This window comes from Equus caballus, chromosome 1, assembly GCF_041296265.1.
Source record: "Equus caballus isolate H_3958 breed thoroughbred chromosome 1, TB-T2T, whole genome shotgun sequence".
Lineage (NCBI taxonomy): Eukaryota > Metazoa > Chordata > Mammalia > Perissodactyla > Equidae > Equus > Equus caballus.
Genome location: NC_091684.1, coordinates 102,573,502 through 102,596,674, shown reverse-complemented (window position 1 = coordinate 102,596,674; position 23,173 = coordinate 102,573,502). Strand labels below are relative to the sequence as shown.

Here is a 23,173-nt window from a genome sequence, read left to right as displayed (position 1 = left end):
TTGGGTTGGGGTGGCTTATTGAAAGAATATGCGTGAAATTATATTGGAAACAATATTCAGGAAAATCAAAAAGCAGAAGCGCTGTTGGAGTGACATCTCATAGAAATTGAAATCACCTGTCGATTCTGGACCCAAGATTGCCGTAGAGACCATCAGTAAAAGTTGATGGACCTCCCCTCTGGAACTCCACTGCTGTCTTTAGGTTTAGTTCTCTGTTTTTCTCTCTCTTATTAACCAATAAGCCTCTTCCTTATCTCATGGCTTTTGCCTGCTCTTAGTGTCTCCATCCTCATGATCCCACCTTGCCCTGACCTTTCTTCTCAATTCCTGTCTGTTTTTTTGCCTTATTTCCTTTGTGTTGCTCTCGTTTAGCCACACCTGCTTTCTGCCCCCAACCCCTCCTTAACCCCTGGCAACCACTAACTGTTCTCCATTTCTATACTTTGTTATTTCAGGAATGTTGTAGAAATGGAATCAAATAATATGTAACCTTGTCTAGATTGGCTTTTTTCACTAGTCGTAATTCTCTAGAGACTTAGTCTAAGCTGTTGGGTGTGTCAATAGTCCGTTCATTTTTATTGCTTAGTATTCCATGGTATGGCTGTATCAGTTTAACTATTCACCCAGAAGGACATCTGGGCTTTTTCCAGTTTTTGGCTGAGTAAAGCTACTGTAAGCATTTATATATAGGTTTTCATGTGGACCTAAGTTTTTATTTCTCTGGGACAGATGCCCGGGAGTGCATTTGCTGGGTCATATGGTAGTTGTATGTTTAGTTTTTAAAGAAACTGTCAAACTGTTTTCCAGAGGGGGTGTACCATTTTTCGTTTCCACCAGCAACATGTGAATGATCCAGTATCTCCACGTCTTCACCATCATTTGGTCTTTTGTCGCTTTTTTTTAAAAGCCATTCTGATAGCTGTGTATTGATGTGTTGTTGTGATTTTAATTGTCATTTTCCTACTCGTAATGTTGTGCATCTTTTCTGGTGCTGATTTGTCGTCTGTCTAGTCTTTGAGGTGAAATATCTCTTCGTGTCCTTTGCACATTTTCTTTCTTTAGTTGAGGTATAATTGACATAATATTAAAGTGTATGACATAGTGGTTGATATTTGCATATATTGCAGAATGATCACGAGTCTAGTAGTTACAAAAGATCTTTTTCTTGTGATGAGGAATTTTAAGATGTACTCTCTCAGCAACTTTCAAATATGAATACAGTTTTATTAGCTATAGTCACCGCGCTGTACTTGACATCCCCGTGACTTACTGACTTTATATCCAGGAGTTTGCCCCTTTGACCCCTTCACTCTGCCTTTGGCAACCACCTATGTATTCTCTGGGTCTATGACTTGGTGGGGTTTCTTTGCTTTTTTTAGATTCCACATGTAAGTGAGACCATACGGTATTTGTCTTTCTCTCTCTGACTTATCTCACTCTGCATAATGCCTGCCAGGTGCATACATGTCGCAAATGGCAAGGTTTCATTCTTGTTTATGGCGGAGTAGTATTCCATTGTGTATATGTATTGCATCTTTATCCATCAATGGACACTTACGTTGTTTGTGTATCTTGGCTGTGGTGAATATGCTGCAGTGAACGAGGGGGTGCACATATCTTTTCAAATTAGTGTTTTCGTTTTCTTCAGATAAATGCCCAGAAGGAGAATTGTTGGATCATATAGTAGTTCTATTCTGAGGAACCTCCATACTGTTTTCCATAGTGGTTGCACCAATTTACATTCACACCAACAGTGCACAAGGCTTCCCTTTTCTCCACATCCTCAGCAACACTTGTCATTTCTTGTCTTTTTGATAATAGGGTTTCTAACAGATGTGACGTGATATCTCCTTGTAGTTTTTTTTTAATTGAGTTCATAATAGTTTACAACATTGTGAGATTTCACTTATACGTTATCGCTTGTCCGTCACTGTATAAATGCTCCCCTTCACCCCCTGTACCCACCCCCAGCCCCCTTTCCCCTGGCAACTGCTGATCTGTTCTCTTTGTCTGTGTGTTTATCTTCCACATATGAGTGAAATCATGTGGTGTTTGTCTTTCTCTGTCTGGCTTATTTCGCTTAGCATAATACCCTCCAGGTCCATCCACATTGTTGTGAATGGGACAACTTTGTCTATTTTTATGGCTGAGTAGTATTCCATTGTATATTTATACCACATCTTCTTTATCCAATCATCAGTTGATGGGGACTTGGGTTGCTTCCACGTCTTGGCCATTGTGAATAATGCTGCAGTGAACACAGAGGTGCGTAAGTCTCTTTGAATTGCTGATTTCAAGTTCTTTGGATAGATACCCAGTAGTGGGATAGCTGGGTCATATGGTATTTCTATTTTCACTTTTTTGAGACCTCTCCATACTGTTTTCCGTAGTGGCTGCACCAGTTCCCATTCCTGCCAGCTGTAGGTGAGGGTTCCCTTTTCTTTTTTTTAAAAAAGATTGGCAGCTAAACTAACAACTGTTGCCAATCTTCTTTTTTTTTTTCCTGCTTTTTCTCCCCAAATCCCCCCAGCACATAGTTGTATATTTTAGTTCTGGGTCTTTCTAGTTGTGCTCTGGGGGATGCTGCCTCAACATGGCCTAATGAGGGGTGCCATGTCTGTGCCCAGGATCCGAACCAGCAAAACCCTGGGCTGCCGAAGCAGAGCGCCACAGGGCCAGCCCCAAGAGTTCCTTTTTCTCCCCAACCTCTCCAACATTTGTTATTTTTTGTCTTGGTGATTATAGCCATTTTGATGGGCAAGAGGGGATATCTCATTGTAGTTTTTGATTCGTATTTCCCTGATTAGTGATGTTGAACATCTTTTCATGTATTTATTGGCCATCTGTATATCTTCTTTGGAGAACTGTCTGTTCATATCTTCATCCCATTTTTTGATCAGGTTTGTTTTTTTGTTGTTCAGTTATGTGAGTTCTTTACATATTATGGAGATTAGCCCCTTGTCAGATATATGATATGCAAATATTCTCTCCCAATTGGTGGTATTTTTGTTTTGATCCTAGTTCCTTTTGCCTTGCAGAAGCTCTTTAGTCTGATGAAGTCCCACTTGTTTATTTTTTCATTTATTTCCCTTGTCCAAGAAGACATGCTATTTGAGAAGATCCTTTAAAGTTTGATGTCAAAGAGTTTACTACCAGTATTTTCTTCCAGAAGTTTAATGGTTTCAGGTCTTACCTTCAAGTTGTTGATCCATTTTGAGTCTGTTTTTGTGTATGGCATAAGATAATGGTCTACTTTCATTCTTTTGCATGTGGCTGTCCAGTTTTTCCAACACAGTTTATTGAAGAGACTGCCTTTTCTCCATTGTAAGAGCTTAGCTCCTTTGTCAGAGGTTAGCTTTCTGTAGATGTGTAGGTTTGTTTTGGAGCTTTCCGTTCTGTTCCATTGATCTATGTGCCTATTTTTGTACCAGTACCATGCTGTTTTGATTACTATAGCTTTGCAGTACATTTTGAAGTCAGGGATTGTGATACCTCAGCTTTGTTCTTTTTTCTCAGGATTTCTTTAGCTATTAGGGGTCTTTTGTTGCCCCATATGAATTTTAGGATCTGTTGTCCTATTTCTGTGAAGAATGTCATTGGGACTCTGATTGGGATTGCATTGAATCTGTAGATTGCATTAAGTAGTATGGATATTGTAACTATATTTATTCTTCCAATCTGTGTGCATGGAATATCTTTCCATTTCTTTATGTCATCATTGATTTCTTTCAATAATCTCTTATAGTTTTCAGCGTATAGATCTTTCACCTCCTTGGTTAAATCTCCTCCGAGATATCTTATTCTTTTTGTTGTGATTGTAAATGGGATTGTATTCTTGAGTTCTCTTTCTGTTAGTTCATTATTAATGTATAGAAGTGCAACTGCCTTTTGTACGTTGATTTTGTACCCTGCAACTTTACTGTAGTTGTTGATTATTTCTAATAGTTTTCTTGTGGATCCTTTAGGGTTTTCTATATATAAGATCATGTCATCTGCAAACAGCAAGAGTTTCACTTCTTCATTTCCTATTTGGATTCTTTTTATTTCTTTTTCTTGTCTAATTGTTCTGGCCCAAACCTACAGTACTATGTTGAATAGGAATGGTGATAGTGGGCATCCTTGTATTGTTCCTGTTCTCAGAGGGATGGCTTTCAGTTTTTCCCATTGAGTATGACATTGGCTATGGGTTTGTCACATATGGCCTTTGTTATGTTGAGATAGTTTCCTTCTGTCCCAATTTTTTTTAAGAGTTTTTATCATGAGTGGCTGTTGGATCTTGTCAAATGCTTTCTCTGTGTCTATTGAGATGATCATGTGGTTTCTATTCCTCATTTTGTTAATGTGGTATATCACATTGATTGATTTTTGGATGTTGAACCATCCCTGTGCTCTGGAATAAATCCCACTTGATCTTGATGTATAATCCTTTTGATGTGTTGCTCTAATCAGGTTGCCAGTGTTCTATTGAGAATTTTTGCATCTGTGTTCATCATTGATATTGGCCTGTAGTTTTCCTTTTTTGTGCCGTCCTTGTCAGACTTTGGTATCAGAGTGATGTTGGCCTCATAGAATGTGTTAGGAAGTGTTCCGTCCTCCCTAATTTTTTGGAATAGCTTGAGAAGGATAGGTATTAAATCCTCTCTGAAAGTTTGGTAGAATTCCACAGGGAAGCCATCTGGTCCTGGGCTTTTATTATTTCGGATGCTCTTGATTGCTGTTTCAATCTCTTTACTTGTGATTGGTCTATTCAGATTCTCTATTTCTTCTTGATTCAGCTTTGGGAGGTTGTAAGAGTCTAAGAATTTATCCATTTCTTCTAGATTGTACAATTTGTTGGCAAATAGCTTTTCACAGTATTCTCTTATAATACTTTGTATTTCTATGGTATCCATTGTAATTTCTCCTCTTACATTTCTAATTTTATTTATCTGAGCTTTCTCTCTTTTTTTTCTCTGTAAGTCTGGCTAGATGTTTGTCAATTTTGTTTATCTTCTCAAAGAACCAGCTCTTTGTTTTACTTAGCCTTTCTACTGTCATTTTTGTTTCAACTGCCGTTATTTCTGCTCTAATTTTTATTATTTCCCTCCTACTGACTTTGGGCTTTGTTTGTTCTTCTTTCTCTAATTCAGTTAGGTGTAGTTTGAGATTGCTTATTTGGGATTTTTCTTGTTTGTTAAGGTGTGCCTGTATTGCAATGAATTTCCCTCTTAGGACCACTTTTGCTGCATCCCATGTGAGTTGGTATGGTATGTTTTCATTCTGGTTTGTCTCGAGATATTTTTTTATTTCTCCTCTGATTTCTTCAGTGATCCTTTGGTTATTCAGTAGCATGTTGTTTAGTATCCATGCCTTTGTCCCTTTCTCAGCTTTTTTCTTGTAGTTGATTTCTAGTTTCAGAGCATTGTGGTTGGAAAAGATGCTTGTTATTATTTCAATTTTCTTAAATTTATTGAAGCTTACCTTGGTTCCCAACATATGGTCTATCCTTGAGAATGTTCCATGCACACTTGAGAATAATGTGTATTGTGCTGTTTTTGGATCGAGTGTTCTATGTATATGTATTAAGTCCAACTGGTCTAGCTGTTCATTCTGTTCCACTGTTTCCTTGTTGACTTTCTGTCTGGATGATCTATCCATTGATGTGAGTGGAGTGTTTAGGTCCCCTAGTATTATTGTGTTGTTGTTAATATCTCCTTTTAGGTTTGTTAATAGTTGCTTTATTTACTTTGGTGCTCCAGTGTTGGATGCATAGATATTCATAAATGTTATGTGGAGTGTCCCTTTGATCATTATAAACTGCTTCTCTTTGGCTCTGTTTGTCTTATCTTGAGGTCACCTGCTTTCTTCTGTTTGCCATTAGCTTGGAGTATTGTCTTCCACCCCTTTGCTCTGAGCCTGTGTTTGTGCTTAGAGCTGAAATGTGTTTCCTGGAGGCAGCATATTGTTGGCTCTTGTTCTTTAATCCATCTCATCACTTTGTGTCTTTTTATTAGAGAATTCCATCCATTTACATTTAGGGTGATTATTGATATATGAGGGCTTAATGCTGCCGTTTTATCACTCGTTTTCTGGGCTCCTGCATTTCCTTTGTTTCTTGTCCCGTGTATTTGTGGTTTTTTTTTTTTTTTTTTTTTACAGATTGGCACCTGGGCTAGCAACTGTTGCCAATCTTTTTTTATTTTCCCTGCTTTATCTCCCCAAACCCCCCCGTACACAGTTGTATATCTTAGTTGCAGGTCCTTCTAGTTGTGGGATATGGGACGCCGCCTCAATGTGGCCTGACGAGCGGTGCCATGTCCGTGCCCAGGATCCGAACCCTGGGCCACTTCAGCGGAGCGTGCAAACTTAACCACTTGGCCACGGAGCCGGCCCCTCTTGTCCCGTGTATTTTGGACTAGCAATTTGGTTAGGTAGTTTTGTATGCTGGATTTCTTAGTTTTCTCCTTATTTATTGTTTGTGACTCTGATCTACTTTTTTGTTCAGTGGTTACCATGAGGTTTGTATGCAAAGTCTCATAGATGAGATAGTCCATTTTCTGATGAACTCTTTATTTCCTCACATTAAGTTGATTCAGTCCCTTTCCTCTTCGCCTCCTAAGTTTTTTTTTGTCACATCTTATTCCATCTGGTGTTGTGAGTTTGTGGTTAAAATGACAAGATTGTATTTGTTTTTGGTGTTTTCCTTCCCTTTATCTTTAATGTTTTACCTGAGTATTTGCTAACCTGTTCTGCTGGATATCTCCAATTTCCTGATTTTTGTCTGCCTATTCTTCTCCTTACTCAGGGCTTGGTAACCCCTTTCTTCTTTTTTTTTTTTTTTCAGGCATGAGGGCCTTCTTGAGGATTTCTTGCACAGGGTAGTCTTGTGGCTATGAACTCCCTTAGCTTTTGTTTATCTGGGAAAGTTTTTATTTCTCCATCATATCTGAAGGATATTTTCACTGGATAAAGTATCCTTGGCTGAAAGTTTTTCTCCTTCAAGGATTTGAATATGTCATTCCAGTCTCTCCCAGCCTGAAAGGTTTCTGCAGAGAAATCCACTGAGAGCCCGATAGGGGTTCCTTTGTAAGGTATTTTCTTCTGCATTGCTGCCCTTAGTATTTTTTATTTCTAATTCACTTTTGCCAGTTTCTCTGCTGTATGCCTTTCAGTAGGTCTGTATACATTGACGTATTTAGGAGATCTGGTACCCTCTTCCACATGGATTTCCATCCTCTTTCCCAGTTTTGGGAAGTTCTCTGCTATTGAAGCTTTCTGCTCCATTCTCCTTCTCTTCACTCTCTGGAATACCTATAGTTCTTATAGTGCATTTCCTAATCGAGTCGGATATTTCTCGGAGTCTTTCTTCATTTCATTTTAGCCTTACTTCTCTCTATTCCTCCATCTGAAGTGTGTCTCTGTTTCTAGCCTCAATTTTGGTGATTCGTTCCTCCATGGTTTCAGCTCTATTGTTCAGGGAATCTGTATTCTTGCTTTATCTCACCCATTGTGTTTTTCATCTCCAATGTTTCTGATTGGGTCTTCTTTATACTTTTAATCTCTTTTGTCAAGTAACTCCTGACCTGATTATATTGTCTATCTGTATTCTGTTTTAACTCGTTGAGTTGTTCAATGATAGCTATTTTGAATTCTCTGTCATTTATGTTATAGATATCTGTGTGTTCAGGATTGATTTCTGGGTTCTTGTCATGGTCCTTCTGGGCTGGAGATTTAATGTATTTTTTCTTACTGCCAGAATGGAGTTTGGTGTGGAGTATGGCGTAGGGTGACGTCAGCATCATGGTAGGGTGAGCTCTCCCGTAAAGTCTCCCCTCAAAGACTCAATGCAAAGGAAATTCATATTCCCACAGTGGGCATCCACACAACAAGAAAGATGGCTGAGAGGCCCACGCAGCCACATGTGGCAAGGTGGAGGTGCTGGAGCCCCTTCCCAAGGACGTGGAATGAGGAAAGAGAAAGCTTCTCTTCCTTCCCAAAGGAAAGCGACCCAGGGGTATGCATGGCCTCCAGGAGGAAAGCGGAGGCGGGGAGGGAGCGGCGGCCCTCTGTGGGAACTGTGTAGATCTCCGAGGTCCCTCACAGCCCGCGGGAAAGCCCGCAACAAAAGGGACTAGCCATTGCAGGGGTGTCTTCATCAAGGCGCACTCCGGAGAGCAGATAGCGAGGGCAGACCGAGAAGCCTCCAAGACTGCCCAGAAGAAAGTACCTCCACTGTCCCCCACACAGAGCCACAGCCCAGCACCTGGGAGCCATCCCCGCGGAGTCCAGCGGGCTCAGAATGCGCAACCCTCTGCCCCCACCTGCTGGGGAGGGGTGGAAGTAGCCATCAAATCCTAGTGGGCTCAGAGTGTGCGGCCCTCGACCCCCTCCCAGTGGCGAGGCGTGGAAGTGGCCAGGAAATCCTAGTGGGCTCAGAGTGCACGGGCCTCGACCCTGTCCCGGTGACAAGGGGTGGAAGTGGCCGGGAAATCCTAACGGGCTCAGACGGCGCAGCCCTCGGCCCCCTCCTGGTGGTGAGGGGTGGAATTGGCCGGGAAATCCTAGCAGGTTCAAACTCCATAGCCCTCGGCCCCACCCCAGTGGAGAGGGGAGGAAGTGGCCGGGAAATGCTAGCAGGCTCAAACTGCGCAGCCCTCGGCCCCATCACAGTGGAGAGTGCTGGAAGTGGCTGGGAAATCCTAGCGGGCCCAGACTGCACAGCCCTTGACCCCCTCCCAGGGGCCAGGGGTGGAAGTGGCCAGGATCTCCTAGCAGGCCCAGAGTGGGCAGACCTCGACCCCATCCCAGTGGCCAGGGCTGGAAGTGGCCAGGATCTCCTAGCAGGCCTAGAGAGCACAGCCCTCGGCCCCCTCCTGGTGGAGAGGAGTGGAAGCGGCGGGGAAATCCTAGCAGGCCCAGACTTCGTAGGCCTCAGCCCCATCCCAGTGGCCAGGGCTGGAATGGGCTGGAATCTCCTAACGGGCCCAGATAGCACAGCCCTCGGCCCTGTCCTGGTGGCAAGGGGTGGAAGTGGCCGCGAAATCCTAGCAGGCCCAGAGTGCACAGCCCTCGACCCTGTCCCAGTGTCAAGGGGTGGAAGTGGCCAGGAAATCCTAGCAGGCCCTGACTGCGTAGCCATCGGCCCCATCCCAGTGGAGAGGGGTGGAAGTGGCTGGGAAATCCTAGCGTGCCCAGACTGTGCAGCCCTCAGCCCCATCCCGGTAGAGAGGGTTGGAAGTGGCTGGGAAATCCTAGCGTGCCCAGACTGTGCAGCCCTCGGCCCCATCCCGTTGGCCAGGGGTGGAAGTGGCCGGGATCTCCTAACGGGCACAGACTGCGCAGACCTTGACCCCATCCCAGTGGCCAGGGCTGGAAGTGGCCAGGAAATACTAACGGGCCCAGACTGCACAGCCCTCGGACCTCTCCCAGTGGCAAGGGGTGGAAGTGGCTGTGAAATCCTAGCAGGCCTGGAGTGTGCAGCCCTCGACCCCCTCCTGGTGGCCCGGGGTGGAAGTGGCTGGGAAATCCCAGCGGGCTCAGACTGTGCAGCTCTCAGCCCCCTCCCGGTGGGGATTGGTGGAGGTCGAGATCAAACCCTAGAACGACATGGAAGACAAATCTCCTTGTGGTTTTGATTTGCAATTCCCTGAAGGTTAGTGATGCTGAACACCTCTCATGTGTCTGTTGGCCATCTGTATGTCTTTTTTGGATAAATGTCTATTTATATGTTTAATGTTATAAACCAATGTTACTGCAATAAAGAAAAAGAGAAAAGAAATTTAAAAAGCAAACAGTGGATAATCCAAAACTTTGTCCTCAGTCAAGTGCCAATTGGACTAATCTCAACTGAATGATTAGTTTTGAAGAACAAAATGTACAAAATGCTGAGAAAAGTTCATTGTGTCTAAATTATTTTTGCACCACCTTTAGCTCTCAGGAGACAGACTCAAACCGCCACCCATATCATGCAAATCTCTTAATAAAGCTAAATAAAAAGAATTTGTAAGTTACTTGCTTTCTTTTTAATTCACTTGGTTTTCTTCCTTTATGCTTATTTCACTATCAATATATTCTATAAAATAAAATGAAGAGTTTTTTGCATGCTTAAATCAAGTGCATTAGTAAGATACTCATGTAATTCACAATTTTTAGGCCATTTAGAGATTTTTCTCCTCCAGAGATTCCCAGATGTCGGCGATATCTTTTCCTTTCTTCAGGTATAAAGTAAATTTCATTGTTTTTACTTACGGGTGAATTTGCCTGCCTTTCACAAGTTAGAATCTATAATACAACTATGTTTTAAAGGTATGCTACCACTTGAGAAATTCCAGTGGTTGTTTTCTTTGAGACATTATTTTGCTTTTTAAATACACTGGCCTTTTTTCTCAGATTGTCAATGATTGTCAGTGAAGATTTACAGAGACCAAGATTTTAAAAGGGGGAAAGCCATCGAATGAGATAAAGGCCATGTCACTAAAGCTGCATCAGTCATCCATCCTCCTCCCCACGGCCTACCCCTCGGCAGAGTGTGAGGCTGGGGTGAACCTCGGGGGCTGTTAGAACAGGAGGAAGACTGGGTCACCCCCGGTGCTCTCTGCACAGGCAAGGGCCCCCTGCTGAGAGAGAAAACGTGAATCCAAGACTGTAAGTGAGTCTCAGGATTTTCACATTTGGAGATCGCTTTACCAGACAAAATATCCTTTGCTGTTCTCCCTGCCACCACAGAGAGAGGCTTTCTGGGAGGGTTTCCTGGGACAAGAACTGCTGCTGGGTCATGGCTTCTTTCTCCCTGCCTGCCTTCTTTCTTCTCCCCTTTGTTCACATACATCTCACATGCATGTGACTCTAAACAGACACATGCCGTTAAAAGCCACATCACTTTTAAATGCTGCGTTCCCTTTTCCTCCCTTCTCTGTTTGGCACCGGTTTTATCACCGTCTGAAATGTCCTTGATCTGTTATGTGTTACGATGTTTATATTTTCTCCCCTCCCTCCTCTTGTCACGTAATCTCTCTCCAAAGAGTTTGCTAGTATGTATCATTCCATATTTTCCCTTTGTTGGAATAACTATGCACAGCATGAACACAAAACACAAACACGAGTGTGTGTAGGCACATGTGATTTCTCTGTCACTGAAAGTTCAGTAAACTCAACTACTAAATGGTGAACATCTGCAATTTTCCAAAAAATAAAACCTAGATTTTTCTTAAAAAAAAACTAAGGTTACAAACCCTTATTAAGTGTAAACTTGAAATACTGTTAGCCTTGACTGTATTTGGATTTACCTTTCCAATCAAATGAGTTTCTGAGCAGCTCTTATGCTTTGAACCAAAGACCTTTCACAAAGAGGATAAAATGCCCCACCTAGAGCTCTGTACTTTGATCAATATGAGACCAAAGGTAGCACTTCTCGTGAGAGGCCTCCCGTGTCAGCAACTTTTGAGAGAACTTGCAGAAGAAATGTGTTTAAGAAATACCCGGAGGCAAAGAGACTGGTTTATCTTGTAGAGAAAGAAAACTAATTCATGACCCCCCTTTTTTTAAACAAGAATAAACACAAGCCAATCCTGCCAGTCTTCCAAGGCAATTAATGTGTGTCTTAATACTTAAAATTCTTTTTAAAAAATCTGTTCTGCCTTTATTAGTAGTATGTAATGGGAAACACTGAAGTGTCTCCTCATAAGTCAGTTCCAGTGTTGGCTATGGGTTCTCTTCTCTGTTTAAAACAAACAGAAGGGAGGGAGGGAGGAAATGAAGGAGGGAGCAAGAGGAAGAGGGAAGGGGAGAGGAAGACAGTAAAAAAGCCACACGTGACTCTGAACCTTGAGCTGTGCCCTAGGCATCTGGAGCAGAGCCTGAGTCATCAGGACACTGCGTGCGTGACTCTCCTCCTCGGAGCAGGAGGAGGAGAAAGTTTCAGAGTCAGTCTGGTGTGAATCCTCTTGGATCAAGGAAAAGCGTTCTTTGTAAATAGGAAGAATTATAACAAATGTGGAGCATCTTTAATCTCAAAAGATTGAACAAGGAAAGATCAAAGTGTCATTTTTACCTACAGCATTTGAAACCTCAGTTCTGGTGAATCTTGGGAGAGCAAACTTTGAACAAGAAATCGGAAGCAGTTCTTTGAATTTTACTGCGGCCCCGATTGAAAAATAGGACTTCTCATCAGAATTATTGCTCCTCAGAGGCTAAGCCCTCATTTATTTTTAGTGTACAATAATTTATTACAAATGAAGAAAAATCACATTTCAAATATCAGCTGTAAGAACATGGTCTGTTATGCTGATTTCTCATCAATATTTTTGAGACTACCTTGAGGGAAAAATTTCAGAATTGACAATGCTTTAAGGCCACATGTGCTAGTCATTCCACACTTTTTTCAAAACCATTTCCATTAGATTCCCCTTACTTTACAGACTTGAGAGCTCTTAATTTAATTTCTGATGCTTCACAAATGGCTGATTTTGCATGAGAAATTACATTGTCTCTCCCATTAAAAGAGAGCAGAACCTGTATAACCCATTACTGCTGTAATATTTTATGATTTATTATATTATCCAAATACATTTAGAATTTTGTCCGTGTTTTGCAGTTTTAAAATTTATGCATGATACTTGGTTTTGTTTGAATTATTTGACCAATCTCCATACTAACATTTTAAGTTCCCAATATCAAATTCTGCAAGTGTCCATAAGGCTGTTCTCACATCCAAATAAAAAACAACATTTAACAAATTTGAGAGCCTGCTGTTTGGTTAAATGTTTCATTGCCAATTACGAAGTTCTAACTAAACAACTTTTTTTAAGCCAAGACTTCATTATAATGGAAAGCTGACTCAGGGAGCTTAGAAGTAATTTAAGGAAGCAAAATGAAAAAACATGAATGAGCAATGTGCATGGTTTCCTCTGTTTCATTGCCATGCTGGTGGGAAAATAGTTTATGGATTACGGTGGTCTCCTCATTGCTTGTAAGTCAACTGACTGACACAAGTCTCCAGAAAGTTTCCTGGTTCGTGCAGTTTTAAATGACAAATTACAGATTCTCACATCATCCATCTTCCAATTAAGAGCAGCAGGAGTAGAAATCTAAACAATTCTCCCCAGAAAGTGCTGGCTCCCGTTTGTCTGATTCCGCCTGTGTCATTCTTGAATGTGGATCCTAAGTCTCCAAGCCAATTCCTTGGCCACTTGTCAAGAGGGTTCCAAATATTTGCTCTTTTAGACTCATTATTCAATGGCAGATATTTTAACAACTTTAGCTTACATTGATCACAAATGTTTCTTAGTTTTGCTTGATTCTTTTCAATTTTATTGGAGAAAACATACAAATGAGAAGACAAAAATTAGCCCCAGAAGTAAGTTATATAGAGGTGATCACCACCTAGCATTCTTCAACACTTGTCTTCTATGAATTTATTTTTTTTAAGAAAAGTTTTAAGTTCACAGAAAAAGTAAGAGGGAGGTACAGAGGTTTCCCATATACCACCTGCCCCAACAAATACGTCTCCTTCCCCTGTTATCAGCATCCCTCACCAGAGTGGTACGTTTGTTACAACTGATGAACTTACTTTGACACATCATAATTACCCAAATTCTATGATTTGCACTAGGGTTCACTCTTGGTATTGTACATTCTGGATTCTTGGCCCCTTTAATCACACCTAATGAGTTCAAATTAACAAGGAGGAAATTTTAAACTTAGTAAATGAGGTGTCTTAAGCACAACAAATGTATGTCTGAAAATGGAAGAAACCAATTGGATTAATTGTAGGCTTCATCTCCCTGAATTTATGCGGGTAGAAGTTGAAAAATCACTTACAGGGAATATCGCATGGTGGATCCATCACTTAAATAGGAACTTGGGGAAGATGGGTGAACTCACCCTGTCGTGTTGGGACTCCACAGAAATAGGGAAAACATCAAAGACTTTGGTCTATTCAAGCTCATTTACTTCATTCTTCACCATTTCCTTTCACCGTCTGTATCTCCACATCACACTGCTCTCACACATCCATCAGGGACTGATGAAAATAGTGTTATCCAAATACGATTATTACCAATGACTGTGTGGAGTGGGCTGATATAATAGGCATTTTTCTGTGTCTGGACTCCTTTCCTTCAACCTTGCACTGAAATCCCTAAAGATGATAATAATAAAGTGGTGGTAGATTTGGGCATACGTGTAACACAATTAACAATACATACTAGTGATAGGCTGCATAACCACACTTGTTAGAATACAACAGTAGTAAAGCTCGATGATCCAGTAAGTGGGAGGTCCTCTGTATGGCTGGAGGCAGCAACCTTAAACTCTCTGGAAGTTTGTCTACAGAAACAGGCTATGAACCGTGCACCCAAAGCAGCTCTCAATCTCTGCGCTATTTAACAAATCGCTCTGCCTCACCAGACCTCAGTCTGTCCTCCATGACAAAGGGTCTCACCATCAATTATCCTTGAAATCCTTTCGAGTGTCAACAAACTGTCTCTATGTATCTATGATTCTACTGCTGTGGACACGTGTCCACACTATGGAGCTAATTTTAAAAAGAACTGTCTTCATACCAAAGAACCTCATTGTCTCTAGGCTGATTTGACCTCAGTGGCAATAATGATATCAGCTAGAGAGTGTGAGTCATGGAAGATCAAATACGTTTAAACACAGCTCCTGTAACTGGCCTCTCTTCTGCATTGAGACTTAATAAGGACTTCACAGAAGTGGTTATACACGTTATTCGTGTTCAGATAAATAAAAATTAAGACCTCAGCGCAGCACCGTGACTCACCTAAAGAGGAGCAAAAATGAGAAAGATTCACAATGTCAATGTCAAGGACTTGCGTGAGTGTGAAAGAACTGCAGCTCCCACGTGTCGACGGCAGGAGTCAGAATGGACGGTCAGCTTTGGAAAACTGTATGGCAGTATCCAGAACAGCTGCCCTACCATTCCATTCCGACTTTTGTCTCAAATAGAACTGAGAGAATACATCCAGCCAAGACTGTAGGAAAATGATCACAGTCACATTACTTGAATCTGAAAAATAATCTAGAGCATGTTCATTGAGATGCCCCACAGCAATGAGAAGGAACTGTCACCACAGGCGAGAGCACGGAGGAATCGTACATCCATAATATAGAGAAAAATAATCCAGACATAAAATAAAAACTGAATGATTTCACTTCTATATAGTTTTTTAAAAAAATACAAAACTATCTATCATACTGGACATCGATTTGTGTTAGGGTCCACAGACAGTCTCTGAAATGTTCCTTATGTTCCATATTTTGGTCTGGGTTCTGGGTGCAGGGATGTTTTCACTTCTGAAAATTCACTTGCTATTTTATAATGATAAATAAATAAATACACACACAAACACATACATATATATAACTTTAAAAGCTTTTCAAAAACAAAGACTATTTACTATCAGATTGCAGGCAACTCCAGGATTTCATTATTAATTTTTAAATCTCTTAACAGGTTATTGTATGTGTTTTTAAGATATTCTTGTAAAATTAATAAAGCATACAACTTTCATAGAATATTTCATTAAGTGATTATCTTTTATATTACAAAAAATGTGCTGTTTGCTTATAGAATAAAGATGCTGTTAGCAACCCACAGCTCCTGGTTTTCTTTGTTGGGGAGGGGAAAATTTCCCTCTACCCCTCTTGATTCTTCAGCCTGGCCTAATAATTAATTTGACACAGACAGATTAATGGGAGAAAAAAATTTAATTTAATTTTGTACGTACACAGGCCCCAAGATATGAGACCCAAAGAAGTGACCAAAGCAGACAACCTTTACACCTTTTAGAGCAAGAAAAAATAAATTTGTGAAGAACTGACAAGACAAAAGAAAACTTAGGCTTGGGTACTAATTAGTGAAGCAACTAAGTAGAGTTTGTTTATACAGACTTCTCCTTGGCTATTGGGTAAGCAGCCACAGGCCTTACACACAAGAAAATGCGTGGCATGAAGAATAAGACAACCACTGTGAGGTGGGAGCCACAGGCAGAGAGAGGTTCATGCCACCCTTTAGAGCTGCAAGATTTCAGGGCGCAGAGGATGACCACACAGGAGGCAATAAGGATAAGGAAGATGGTCATACGCATCGCCACACTGTTGAGGATAATTAAGAGGCCCAGGATGTGGGTGTCCATACAGGCCAGTTTCAACAAAGGAAACAAATCCCAAATAAAGTTGTCTATAATATTGGGGCCACAAAAGGGTATGAGCAGAAGCTGTATTACTGCATGGATAAATACCCCCACCCAGGCCCCTCCCAGCAGCAGGCAGTGCACCCGAGGACTCATGATGGTCACCCAATGCAGGGGCTTACCGATGGCCACATGGTGGTCCTAGGCCATCATGATGAGAAGAATGATCCCCACACCACCACAGAAATGCTCCACAAGGAGCTGGACCATGTGGCCTTTGAAGAAGATGGTGATGCTCTCAGAGAGGGAGTCCACAACCATCTTATAGGCAATGACAGAGAGTAGGCGGCATCCATGAGGGACAAGACAGTAAGGAAAAATTACATAGCTGATCTCAGACTCTGACTTGTGATCATGGTGGCCACATGAGTAGGTTTCCCAAAACTGTGGACACATACATGATCAGAAACATGGCAGAGAGTATTTTCTGTGGCTTTAGGTTCTCTGAGAGACCCAAAAGAATGGATTCTGTCACCTTGTTTGGATTTCCCATTTCTCAGGTTCTGATATGACCTCCAGCTGAGTTAGAAAACATAACAAAGCAACATACACTTTATAATTAGTGATTGTTTGACTTCATATATTTCTAAGAGTTTGGGGAACTTATTGCTTATTTTTATTCATTTATTCACCATTCAAGCATTTGGCTTTTAAGAACATGCTAAATAAAGAGCTTAAAAGATAACTACTTCATTAATGCAAGGTTTCCTTCAAGGCTTTTCTCCTCTCTCTTAAAATGCTTCTTCCATGTGAGTAGGTTTTTCCTCCTCCTCCCTTTATGATTGTATTTATTAATAGCCAACTTTTTGGAGCATTACCTTACTCCAGGCACTAGAATGACCCTGTGATTAACCCTGTCTTATAGATGAAGGAACAGACTCTCGTGGAGTTTAGGAAGCTTAACCAAGATGGCGCAGCTCGTGATGGGGAAGCCAGAATGTGGAACGTGTTTTCTGACTCCAGAATCAGTGCCCTCAAGCATCAACATTGCTTCTCTAGTACTTATGCTCTGAGTGTATCATTCACCAATCACTGAGCTAAGTAACATTACAATCGTTATCCTGTTGTGTCTTCTAAACAATCTGACATGGGTTTTTCTTCCTGTGCTCTTTTTCAAACAATTCGGCAATTCTTTTGTAATTTTGTGCTTTACTTCTAAATATCAAATGATCAAAATGCATCTAACATTAGTGATTCTACAGTCCCTGACTACTACATTGTTCAGTGATGATTACAAACCATGATGCTCATGAATTGGCCCAAGTCATTTCTTTCAGCTTCCTCTACTCCCTAAATGAAGCAAAGGATCCCAGAATGTAATAATGACAGAACAATTAGCATTTAGGTTCTCTCACTATGTTGCTGAGCACTGTGCCAAGTATGATACACGTATTATCTCATTTGATAATTCGATAAAAATTATCTCACTTGACAAAAATGATACCATGTGAAGGAGGTACCATCGCTGCTCCCATTGTAAAGAAGAGAAACTGAGGTCTTGGGAAGTTAAATCTCTTGTGTAAGATTGTATAACCAGAGTGCTCTGGAGCTGGCATTTTGATTACACAGCCCAGATTCTTAACTACTGTGTTCCCCCACTGCAGAAGAGAAGAACAGGTAATGTGGTGTTTCAGGAGGATTACTATTGCAACCTAGAAGAAAAGCTACAATGATATGCCTCATATGATGGGGGACATTTAAGCATGTCCTAGACATTTTGCAAAGAGCATAGAGTCCAACTGATATTTGAATTGTAAAATTCTGTGATTGCCAAGAGCCACTCTTGCTATTCAACAAGAGTTGGGTAGCCCCACCCCACCCCACCCCTTACACGAAATGCAGAGCATCCCCTGGAGACTGTGGAAGCGCCATTTTATTCACATGACTTAATCTCATCCTCTCCGTGCTAGCCAAAGAACTGAGATCTTTCTTGCAAGAGCCTTTGTGAACTATAAGGAGCACTGGCTCAGGAGGCAGGAAATGAGAAGTGGATTTTCTTCCAGGCTGTGTCACTAATGTGCTCTGTTCTTTGGGCATGTTGCTGGCACCTCTGATTCTGTTTCTTCATTTGCAGCATAAGGACAGTCCACTAGATGAGAGCAACAGAAGAGACTCTGTCCTCTTCACACACAGACTCACCTCTTAATTGCATTGTTTATGCCTCTGGGTAAGAGTTCCTTAAAGAGATGATTCATTTCATGGTAAGAAAAGTTGAAAGCCACTGCTCTACGTCATATCTAATGCCCCATCTGTCCTTATGGCTTGGAACTTAGATTGACTTCCTGTCAATACAGTACAGAACTGATTTTTTCTACCCAACATTCAAATCTTGTCACCAGCACCTCCTTACTATTCAACTTCATTTCTCTGTCCTTCTCACTTAATTTATTCCAATGTCATCCCACCCACTTCTCACAGACTCACACCGTTTCTTTCCATATCCACCTTTCTGTTTGCAGGAAATGTCACTGGATTCAGACACTGCAAGCTGCCCTCTAAGTCACTGGCAGGCCACTTACTGGCTTTGAAATCTTAGCCTCCTCAAGCCTCAATTTCTGTGGAAGCACGATGTGCATATTGCTGACTGCTTGAGTGGAATGCAAATGAGGCCTTTTCTCATGGAACCATGATGAACAGCCATATGAGGTAAGCACTATGATCGTGAGGATTTTCTGAAACACACCTGAGACCTGGAAAGTTGTGTGACTTCCTCACAGTTTCTTTGCAGGCCCATGACTGGCTCAAAAGCACAAGCAATTAACCACTATGCTTTACAGCCCACACTACTTTCACCTCCCGCCTCACAGAGCTGCTGTGATGGTCACAGGAGGTAACACAGGTGAGAAAGCTGTGAAAACAGTGTAACACATTGTTTTTCCAATTGTGTCATTATGCCTATAGGCTCTCGGCTTGCCTACTGCCGTCGTCCATTCCCTCTCCCAACCAACTCATCACCAGCCTCCTTCATGCGGCCCTTCCTCCTTCACCCAATGCCCGCCTTCCCCAGCCTGAATACTCATTCTACTAACTCATAAAGCTTCTTTTCTACATATCATTATTTCATGCTTCCCTCATTTCCATACAGAAATGTTTAAGGATTGCTACTTCCTTCGCATTTCTCCAAGTTCCTAATAATTTAGTAAGGATGCAGTGGACATCAACACAGTCCAAGACATTTCATCAACTGGAAGGAAGCTGCAATGAGCTGTAGGGCCCAGGTGATGCTGGCGCCAGCTCATCCTCCAGGGTGGAGAGCAGTGTGTAATCAGAGTCTGGTTGCCATTTCTCTGTCAACCAGGCACGATGATGCCGTTTACAGGGTAGTCTTCACTGTTTGCATTCCTAGATATGCTTCAGCCGAAACCAAGAACGAAACAATACCTTGAACTTCCAGTTCGGTGTTGAATCCCACCACCAGCTGCCCCCATGAGATAGTTCCTTTCACTGCGGGTCAGTGAGGAGTTGCTTTTTAGAAGGCTGTTCAAGTGAAGACAGAGGCTATTATAGTGAATACTTTTCTTTTTCTTTGCCAGTCCACTTCCTTCATGTTCCATAATTATTTAAGTAAACAACAAATATTTAAAACATTTGTCAGATGTGGTCCATTTCCTTAAATAAGGGCAGGACTGGTAAATTTAAAATAATGATAACAGAAATCATTGTGAATTAAAGAAAAGAAAAAAAAAGAAATTATCTAAGTCTTAAAGCTAGACTGTCGCTCAGAGAAAGGAAGACTAGAGCTATTCCCAGCAGAGGAAGCAACATGGGCAAAGGCCCAGTGGTGGGGATAAGAGACAGTGTGCAATGTAAAATGGAGAGCAGGGGCCTGGTTGACAGAGCAATAGCAACCAGACTAGTTCTCATTTGACTTCTGGAACACTTTTTAGCTGTGTAATTTACTAAGGAAGATTTATTCTTTCAGGTGTGCATTTGTATTTAGAAATATTGAATTCATATATTTATACATACACTTTAATAGTATAATTGTATAATAATAGGTGCACATATATACTGCACTTGACATTTTAATAAGTAATTTATCATTGATAGCATTCCATGTCACTATGTGAAGATTTATCTTATTTCAATTTTTGATATTTCAGCATTGCTGCCGTGAACATGTATATGTTTCTGTAAGATAAATTTTTACAATAGAATTGCAGAATCAAAGGGTATAAACATTTTAAATTGGAAAGAGTATTGGTAAATTCTCCTTGAAAAATGTTTATTAACATCCATAATGTATTAGACAGCATTGTTATTCATATAACTTTTTGTCTTTCTTCTTTATATCCATTTCTTCCTTTTCAGTTGTATTATTTTTCTTTTATCTTTATTTTCATATAGACATGCATTGTATATTACAAAATAATTCAGAAAAATTTTCAACAAACATTTAAATTAGTTTTGTGGATAAAAGACAGTGAAAATTATTTTTTGTAGATTCATCAATATGCTCATTTCAAAATAACGACCGTAATGACAATAATTAGCATTTATTAATCTTAGCAAATTTGTCCCTCCCTTGAGGTCACAGAGTTAGTGAGTGGTACAGAGTTTGGATTTGAATTCCAGGAAGCCTGACTCTGTGGCTTCTTTCTTTCTTAGTTCTATTTGACATATATATATATATATATATATATATATATATATACACACATACACATAATTTCTCCAGTGAACACTTGAACACCTAGGTGGTTCTAACCCTTACACTTGGATTGCCAATTTTCTGTGGCATGTGCTCATGGAGCCCTGTGAGCAACTAGACAATTCAATTTATCACTGACGGACTTCAAAACAACTCCTTCATAGAAACACATGCCCAGTTCCTTTCTCTTTTCATAAAACTAAGAACTAGCTAGTAGGAGTGCAGCTAACTCCAGTAGAATTTTGCAGGATAGACATGTCAAATAATGTTCGAATTTTAAAAGTTAAGGTCTACTATAACTTATTTCTGTTTGCTCAGGATGCTCCTCCATTTCTTCTATGGTCAACACACTAAACCACCAGCATCAACAACATCACCATCGCCATCATTGTCACTGTCACTACAGTTCCCTATGGGAAGATCTACTTACAACTAAATTTGGGTCTTCTGTTTGACATATAGAAAAACATAAAAAAATTCAACTTATTGTTAAATTAGAAAATCAAATAAAATATTATTGACTAAATATTACAAATTTTAAGAAAAGTAATACTCCATATTTTGTTTCCCTTAAGCAGAGATCAGAGACCAACAGTAGCGAAGGAAAGAGAGAAGAGCTTTGGGGTCTAGGAAAGAGGAGAGTGAAGGGGAAGGAGAGAAATGGAAAGAGAGTGGGAGACACAGACACATACTCACAGGGAGACAGAGGGAGAGAGAGAAGTGAAATTGGAAAAAGGGCATCAGACTGATGAAATCCCACTTGTTTATTCTTTCTATTGTATCTCTTGTCCAAGGAGACATGGTGTCTGAAAAGATCCTTTTAAGACAGATGTCAAACAGTGTACTGCCTATCTTTACTTCTAGAAGTCTTATGGTTTCAGGTCTTTAAATCTTTGATCCATTTTGAGTCTATTTTTGTGAATGGTGTAAGAGAATGGTCTATTTTCATCCTTTAACATGTGGCTGTCCAGTTTTCCCAACACCATTTGCTGAAGAGACTTTCTTTTCTCCACTGTATGTTCTCAGCTCCTTTGTTGAAGATTAGCTGTCCATAGATGTGTAGTTTTACTTCTGGGCTTTCAATTCTGTTCCACTGATCTGTGTGCCTCTTTTTGTACCAATACCATGCTGTTTTGATTATTATGGCTTTGTCGTATATTTTGAAGTCAGAGATTGTGATGCCTCCAGCTTTGTTCTTTTTTCTCAAGATTGCTTTAGCAATTTGGGGTCTTTTGTTGCCCCATCTGAATTTTAGGATTCTTTGTTCCATTTCTTTGAAGAATGTCATTGGGATTTTGATTGGGATTGCATTGAATCTGTAGATTGCTTTATGTAGTATGGACATTTTACTATGTTTATTCTTCCCATCATCAGACTAAAGAGCTTCTACAAGGCAAGGAAAAACAGGATTGAAATGAAAAGACAACCCACCAACTGGGAAAAAATATTTGCACATCATATATCTGACAAAGTGTTAATCTCTATAATATATAAAGAACCCACACAACTCAACAACAAAAAATCAAACAACCCAATCAAAAAATGGCCAGGGGATATGAACAGATGTTTCTTCAAGGAAGACATACAGATGGCCAATAGGCACATGAAAAGATGCTCATCATCGCTGATCATCAGGGAAATGCAAATCAAAACTACACTAAGATATCACCTTACATCCGTTAGAATGGCTATAATAACAAAAACAAAAAATAACAAATGTTGGAGAGGTTGTGGAGAAAAAAGAACCCTCATACACTGCTGGTGGGAATGCAAACTGCTGAAGCCACTATGGAAAACAGTAAGGAGATTTCTCAAAAAATTAAAAATAGAAATACCATATGATCCAGCTGTCCCACTACTGGTTATCTATCCAAAGAACTTGAAATCAGCCATTCAAAGAGACTCATGTACCCCTATGTTCATTGCAGCACTATTCACAATAGCCAAGACATGGAAGCAACCCAAGTGCCATCGACCGTTAACTGGCTAAAGAAGATGTGGTATATATACACAATGGAATACTACTCATAAAAAATGATAAAATCATCCCATTCACAACAACATGGATGGACCTTGAGGGTATTATGTTAAGCAAAATAAGCCAGACAAAGACAAATACTGCATGATTTCACTCATATGTGGAAGATAAACAAACACACAAAGAGAACAGATAGTGGCTACCAGGGGGAAGGGGTGTGGGGGGTGGGCACAAAGGGTGAAGGGGCACACCTATAAGATGACAGATAAATAATAATGTATAACTGAAATTTCACAATGTTATAAACTATCATAACCTCAATAAAAAAATTAAAAAATTTTAAAAAGTGCA

General features: G+C 40.6%; 1 long non-coding RNA gene and 1 pseudogene across 3 annotated transcripts in view; one reads left to right on the top strand and one right to left on the bottom strand.

Annotated features, from left to right (window-relative positions):
- The window catches only part of LOC106782124 (uncharacterized), a 26,984-nt gene extending 3,811 nt beyond the window's left edge, over positions 1 to 23,173 (top strand). For 2 of the 3 annotated variants that reach the window (XR_002810626.2, XR_001378963.3), the window contains exons 3-5: positions 17,059 to 18,360; positions 18,653 to 18,839; positions 22,219 to 23,141. This is a non-coding gene — a long non-coding RNA (uncharacterized lncRNA). Of the gene's footprint in view, positions 1 to 17,058; positions 18,361 to 18,652; positions 18,840 to 22,218 lie in introns of all 3 variants that reach the window. The other variant, XR_011424116.1, reaches the window with a different exon arrangement.
- Positions 15,882 to 16,686, bottom strand: OR4C208P (olfactory receptor family 4 subfamily C member 208, pseudogene; annotated as a pseudogene).